At 39.4% G+C, this 7,793-nt stretch overlaps 1 pseudogene; it reads left to right on the forward strand.

Moving 5' to 3' along the window:
• The first annotated feature begins 2,565 nt into the window (after positions 1-2,565).
• Positions 2,566-7,489, forward strand: LOC104464520 (annotated as a pseudogene).
• Positions 7,490-7,793: the final 304 nt, after the last annotated feature.

The raw sequence follows: 7,793 nt of genomic DNA on the forward strand, positions 1-7,793 counted from the left end.
AAATCCTTAATTGAGGCAATATACTTGAGTTGAAGACAAGGCTGTATGCCAGAACTGGGATTGCGATTCGAGATTTTTGGTAGAGCACAGAGCAGGATGAACTTCTATTGGAGAGTTAGTGAAGAAACGTCAAGAAGTAAGGCTAAGCCTGGTACTGTATGCAAATAATAGGCCATCTTTTTTGAGGTGTGCAGGTGGCTAGTGGAGATGAGCTGAATCTGCACTGGTGCGGCAGAAAAGGCATGTTCAGAGGCTGCTGATACCTGCCTGTGACAGCTGGGAAGCATCCACCTGCGGTGATTACTGTATTTCTGGCTGAAAGTGGCTTGTGATTTCTGCCAGAGGTTGATCTAGGTGTGACAGCACTTTAAGGTTTAAATCAAATTACAGGATGGCTTTAAATGGGCATGAAGCATGTCAGAAGAGAGTATGGTGTGGAGCCACCAGTCCCCTACTTATTAACGTGTCTTGAATTTTTGTCGATGGAGAAACTCCTAATTATCCCAATACAACCTCTGACTGTAGAAATTTCCAATGCATGTATTAGTTCACTGCTGGACAGGTTCTCTAATAAATCATATGGTCTGAGAGGAAAGTATCCTATAAAGAAGATGGAGAACTGGTTTGAGATTGCAATTTGTCTTGGACAGAAAGAAAAAACTGCTGTTCTTCCCCAGGCCATGCAAGGGAAGAACAGCCAGGTCTCGGTGGTGGGCTGGGAACCTGCTATGGAGGTGCAAGCAAGGACCCACAGCTGCTGCGTGCAAACAGTTAAGGATGGACTTGTGGCACTCATCGCTGAAGTAATTTCGTGATATTTCCCAAGTTATGTAAACATAGCTGTACTGCAATTAAACAACATAATTTTCATCTGATCTTTTTTCTGTATCCCAAACAGTGCTCATAAACAATTTCAGGGTGAGCTTGCACTTCAAAGGCTTCATCCTCCTCTGCTATTAATTGCTGTAGCATTTTTTAACATACTGACAATATGCTGATTTACACCAGCTGAGAGTATAGACCTGATTGTTTTACTTCTGAGTAATTGTGATAGTTTCTGTCGTGGTTTAGTGAGCAAAGTGCACAAGAATCAGAAAACCACAGTTAGAGAAGCAATATCTGGATCCTCCAAAGGGCTATTGTGATCTGGAGGTGGTTATTCTCTCATTATTTAATTATAGCTAGCTCAGTATAAGTTTGGTGAATACTTTAGCTCAGTGAGAGACCTACAGTTGAAAAACTGTTAAATGTATGTAACTACTGTGCACTCAGTTCCTTATAGGCCTTCCATATATTATTATTAAGCAGAAAAGCATTTTTTTTACCTCCATGGGTAATGTCCAACTGATTTGAGTATATTTCCCCAGTTTAATACTTTCTTACTTTGTCCTCAAAAATAAGAATAATTTTTTTTCAGCATGTACTTGAGTAGTTTTTTTGTACCCTGCATTGTCTGTATCAACATTGCAATTACTTAATCTTGTCAGAAGTACTTACAGTTGTGGTCATGGCCTCATTCAATGGCTAACTGAACAAAAAACTGGTTATTTGAATCTGCAGCAAATTGATGTTTAAATCATAGTGTAAAGCACCAGATAAACATTTAGTATTTAATCATCTGTTAAAATGAAATGCATTTTCAATTCTCAATCGCTTCAAAATGAAAAAGTAATAAATGTCAAGATTTGATTCCCCACTCCCATCCCTCTTATAAACTGTGTTGGTAGCATCAATTTTCTAGTGGTGACATCTTTTTTGGGAGCAGGAAGGTCACACTGGGCAGTTGAGCAAAAGCTTTTGGTAACTGGATTTGGATGGTTAGAGTTTGTGCTGGCGTTCAAAGTGCTGCCGTTCTCTGCACTGCTATTTTATTACTTTTTTTTTTCCTTCCCCCTCCCACCCATTGGGATATGAAGTTTTAGAGGATATTTTAGGAATGATGGGGAACTATAATTGCAGCATATTCTTTTAGAACATGGCTCTATTTGTGTTTTCTCTTTCTCTTTAGCAGGTAATTTAAGCAGAGAAAGGAAAGCTTCATACTTAAAATATTTAAGAGCCATTTATGTTGACACTGTTTTGTTTGTTGTTGCAGTCATGGTCATTTCCTTCTCGGAGCTTTTAAATCTGGGAACCTGGATTCCTAATTCAGGAAAAGTTGAACATACCATGGTCGGTTCCTTGAAAGCTGTTAGTGTTTTGTGTCCTAAAAATGCTTCCAGAAGCAAAGGTTAGGCTTGTCTGCTCAGGTTTAAGCATGTAGTAAATTACTTGATTACGCAAAAACTATTGAAGCTAGCACTCACTCACATGGTGCTCATCACAGTGAGAGCTCTGTGACCAAGTGCCTAGAAGTTGGTTTGATTTTTAGGTATCACAAGTTTAGACGCCATGCTGAAAATGTAGCCTTGTATCTTTCATTGTGTCTGTCTTCCTGCCATGTTTTTAATTTGCTATATTGCCTTTTTTTTACTTGAGTCTTTTAACTTTTGGTTGTGTGTAAAAGACTAATAACTCTTTTGTTTTACAGGTACTAAGCCAAATGAGCTACAATTGATAATATCAATGTTAAGAATGGATGAGGGAGAAAATAAGAAGAGAGATGATGCTGATGAGAGTTTACAAACTGAGTTGACAGAGGAATCCTGGAGAAATACATCAGGAGAAAATGCTGGATGTGACTATTCGTCTCAGCAGAAAACAAGGCTTGTATCAGATGAAGAGTTCAGGGACCTTGAAAAGAAAACAAAAGAGAATGGCACAAACAAAAGTGCACTGTCAGGGTCACCAAACCTGGATGTTGTTGAAGCAGACAAACCTGAAAATGTCTCCAGAAAAAGAAAGCAGAGTTCTTCAGAAGACATGAAAGATAGTGAAAGGAAAGTGCAGAAAGTCGTAGCTGGAGAAGCAGGTAGTATAGTAGCTGGAGCTGTAAAGAAGGAAGGCATCGCCAGTTGTCTTGTTGATGACATACTTAATTCGAATTTTCAGTGCCTACACTGTGATTTCAAATGTGCTGATGGTGCCATACTGAAAGTTCACAAGGAAAATAAACATTCACAAGAAGCGCCAGCTGCTGTTCCTGATAAGTTATCTTCTTCAGAAGAAATCAGTGTTGGCTATACAGTTGGAAACCTATACAAAGACCTTAAAGGCAAAATGAGTGATCAATGTTTACCTTCCTGCTCTGATATGGAAAAGCATAAACGAGAAAGCCCCTCTAAACAATCCAAAGAGCAAACATGCCCTCCCTGTAGTTGCACAGCTGAAGGTGGTTCAACATTACATACACATGTTAAGCAAGATAATGAGAAGTCCAGGATATTTTGTTGTGATCTTTGTGGTTTTCAGAGTGCTGAGGAAAATCTCCTAAAATCTCATTTCCGTGGCAAGACACACCTTCGACGCCAAAATCTGGCTGCGCGGGGAGGATTTGTACAGATATTGACAAAAAAATCCTTTAAAAACCAACAACCTACTGCAACCAGAGAGAGGAATGTCAGAGCAAAAGGTGGGACCAGTAAATTAAGGGCAAGAACTGCTGATGCAAAAGAATTAAGTGTTTACAGTCCACTCAAAGGCTCAAAAGTAAGCTTGTTTAAACAGAATGATGGCACTGAACTTGTTGAAATGATACCATCTTCAAACATTCCCACTGAAAAAACAGATACTGTGATGGAAAAAAAGTTTCTTTCTTCTGGTGTAGAAGGAAATTGTGAAGTCAATGCTGAAAAACTAGAAATACCAGGGCCCTCTGAAAATATCTTGCAGAAAACAGAACTCCCTCCAACTACCAAAAAGCTAGTTAGCCGTTTAAAGGTGACAAGGAGATTTGATAGACTGGAACATAAAAGAAATGCTGTCTTGTTAAGGTCTTCGTTTGGACACAGTAGATCTTTTAGATTAAAAAGGCAGGTTAAAAGAAGGTACAATTTGTTGGGTAATAGTAAAAGAGGCAAGTCTGAAACTCGGAGAGTACACGTGAAGCATATCTCCAGCACACAGTTTAAACCTGGTGATTCAAGCCCTATGTCACATGCAGAATTAGAAACAGATGCTAAAAGTAATTGTAGTACTACTTCAGAAATTCAAGACCTTACTGTAGATAAATCAAATACCTTTTCTTCTAGCACTACAAATACTAAAAATTCTGATATTAAACTTACTGCTGATCATGGCGTTCTTCATACTTGCATTGATTGTGGTCATGTGTTTCAGAACAGAAAAAGTTTGGAAATTCATGTTGCAAAGCTTCATACAAAAGGGATCCAGTTTCATTGTCAGATATGTAGTTATTCCTCTGGAGTCAGGGAAGACATGAAGCAACACTGTCAGGACAGTGAACACCAGATGGGTGGTTGTAGCTTTAATTGTCAACTCTGTTCATTTACCAGCTTGAATGTGATCAGCCTTCGAAGCCACATGAGCGAAGCGCATAGTATGTCCCATAGTTGTCCAACTTGTCTTCTTTTTTTTCAAACAGAAGAAGAGCTGATAAGTCATCAAAAAAATGAGAAACATGGTGGTTCATTATTTCAGCAAGCTACTCCATTGAGTAACAGTGATAGGACCTTGCAAGTGGTAACTTCTGCTGACTCAGTATCAAACAATAGCCAAAATCTTGCAAAGGAAATGGAAGTGTCAATGAACCCAAAAACTCCAGACTCCTCCTTCATAAATAACAGAAATGAACTAAAGCATTCTGTTCTGAGTAAAACCCAATTTCAATGTAAAAAGTGTTTTTATAAGACAAGATCTTCCACAGTTCTTACAAGGCACATAAAACTTCGACATGCACAGGAGTATCACTTCCTTTGCAAAGCATGTAATCTCTACTCACTGAGTAAGGAAGGAATGGAGAAGCATATCAAAAGAAGCAAGCACCTTGAAAATGCCAGGAAAAACAACATTGGACTACGTTTTGAGGAATGTATTGAAAAGGTTTGCGTTGGTGTTGGGGGTATTAAAACCGTGTTGGATCCTTCCGTTTCTGGGAGTGGGAATACAGAGTTAGATAAAGAAATTATACACGTTTCATCCTCTTCTGTGGAAAACATATCAAGACATAAGGAATTTGCTCCACTTGATCAAAGGATTGGTGAAAATGAATTGGTTTTCACTAACGCACCCAAAAAAGGGAAACCCAAAGGTACCATTGCTAGGACATGTACCCATTGTGGTCTTCTGGCCTCCAGTGTTACAAATTTGACTGTTCACATCAGACGAAAGCACAGTCATCAATACAGATATTTGTGTAAGGTTTGCAATTATTACACTGTAACCAAAGGAGATATGGAACGTCATTGTGCAACGAAAAAACACAAAAGTCGTGTTGAAATAGAAGGATGTGGAAAACAGAACTCTGAGATCATTGTTAGCCCCGAAGAAGGTAATTTTGAATCCATGAGCAAGAAGGTTGACAGCCCCATGACTGCCTTGTATGAACATGTTGAGGATGGTAGACAGTCATCAGATTTGGAAAATTCTGTCTTAGACAATCAGGAAGTTGAGGAAGGAGATGCTGAGCTAAAAGTTGTAAATGCCTGTAAGCTGCCAGATTTGGAACACACTGGAAATTCATTAAATATAAACCAACGTATGTTTCTGGAACGAGCTAGGGTTAGCCAAGATGGTGACCCATGCTTCCAGAGAAGAGCAATGGGTGCAAACAACAACAAATGCATACACTGCAGCTTCATTGCTCATTCTTCTTCTTCTTTAGAGCTGCACGTGAAGCGAAAACATACAAAACAATTTGAATACTTCTGCATGGCTTGTGACTACTATGCTGTTACTCGCAGAGAGATGATTAGGCATGCGGCAACAGAGAAACATAAAATTAGAAGAGAATCTTATGTCTATTCTTCTGGGGAGGAAGCAAACACAGCAAATATCAGTAAAGAAGGCACTGCTTTGTCTCAAGAGGAGCACCATCCCAGAGCAGGAGAATCAAAAACTGGTTTAGGTGAAACAAAAGGTGCCAGTGACGCAGCAGAAGGTGATCATATGAGTAAAAGCTTAACTGAGTGTACTGTCTTAGATGAAAATGCATCTCCAGCAATGCCTAAAAGTGGCAGTTCCCAAAATGCAGTAGAAAGTGAACTTGAAGAGGAGTCTAAAAATGGAGGAGAAAACCTTTCTTGTGAAGGATTCCAGCAAACTCCTCAGAAAGATAAAGCTGTTAAACTTGACAAGGAGGTGTCAGTTAAAGAAGCAGATACTTTTGAGTTGCAGAAAAGTAGACCTGGTCAGGAGCTGCTCAACTCAGATAATGATTGCACTGCAGAAAATCAAAACAGATCAAGCAGCACAAACTTGAAATCAGGAAAAGGTGAGGAAAGCTTGGAAGCAAATAGAGAAAATCCTGAAGCAGAGTTTAGAAACACAGATGTTCTCAGAAAAATATCCCTGACAAAAAATAACTCACTTATGCTAACTGTCCCAGAAACAAGTAGTGCAGTAGAGCAATCAAATTTTGCTGGAAACATTGGAGAAACGGTACCAAATATACATAGTTTAGAGGGTGACAGAAGTTTCAAAGAGGATCCTACTCGGGAGGAGGAAGAAGCCCTTATGGAAGCACAACATGAAGCAGAAGTAACTATAAATAACAGTGTTTGGGAGGCAGATGGCTCAACAGCTGAGGGCATGCAAGAAAGTAGTAATGAGGCTTTAGGAACAGTTATCAGTGCTGATAATAAAGGAAAGGCAATGCAAAATTTTGGCAAGTTTGATTCTTCTATAGTGAGGTTAAAAAGTCATCAAGACGGGGAGGCCACTGCCCATTCTGCTGAAGGACAGATGTCAGGTGGAATGAAAGCTAGTGAGCTCACAGTGAAAGCAGACCCTTCATCAAGTGGTGGGAAAAAGAAGTCGGAAAGAATTTCCCTTGGGGAATCGACACGTATTCGCTGCGATGACTGTGGTTTTCTAGCAGATGGTTTGAGCGGACTAAATGTTCACATAGCCATGAAACATCCTTCAAAAGAAAAACATTTTCATTGTTTACTCTGTGGAAAATCATTTTACACAGAGAGTAACCTTCACCAGCACTTGGCTAGTGCTGGGCACATGCGAAATGAGCAGGCAAGTGTGGAGGAGCTGCCCGAAGGAGGTGCTACCTTTAAGTGTGTGAAGTGCACCGAGCCCTTTGATTCAGAGCAGAGCTTGTTTCTCCACATCAAAGAGCAACACGAAGAGCTGTTGCGAGAAGTGAATAAGTACATTGTGGAAGACACTGAACAAATAAACAGGGAGAGGGAAGAGAATCAAGGCAACGTCTGCAAGTATTGTGGGAAGATGTGTAGAAGTAGCAATTCCATGGCCTTCCTAGCTCACATCCGTACCCACACAGGTATGGAAATGCTCTCTTTGCAAGGGGTCTCTTTCAAACAGAATGAATTATGCCATTGGTCTTTTTCTGCTTGTTATTCTCTCTTTAACATTTCTTATGAACTGGCATTCATATTGCCTGATGAGCCCCCAATGAAATTAAAAGTTACCTAAAGGGGTATGAAAATACAGTGATCAAAGGGCAAAAAATGTAAGAACATTTTAAGCACAGTCACCCTTCAGCTTTTTGTTTCATACAGAGAGATTTCCTTCCCTTTAATCTAAATTGTAACCATTAATTGGTTCTTAAATTTATATAATGAAGCGGTGGTGGTTTGAGAGAACAATTATCTGTTCTTTCTAACTTCCTCTTCCTTGCAGTTGTTTAATATCCAAATTGTTTATTTCATTTCAATTCAGTTACACTTTCAGCATTACATAATGCTTTGGGATAGACATTT

The sequence above is a fragment of the Pterocles gutturalis genome, unplaced genomic scaffold (assembly GCF_000699245.1).
Source record: "Pterocles gutturalis isolate BGI_N339 unplaced genomic scaffold, ASM69924v1 scaffold53591, whole genome shotgun sequence".
NCBI classification, from domain to species: domain Eukaryota; kingdom Metazoa; phylum Chordata; class Aves; order Pterocliformes; family Pteroclidae; genus Pterocles; species Pterocles gutturalis.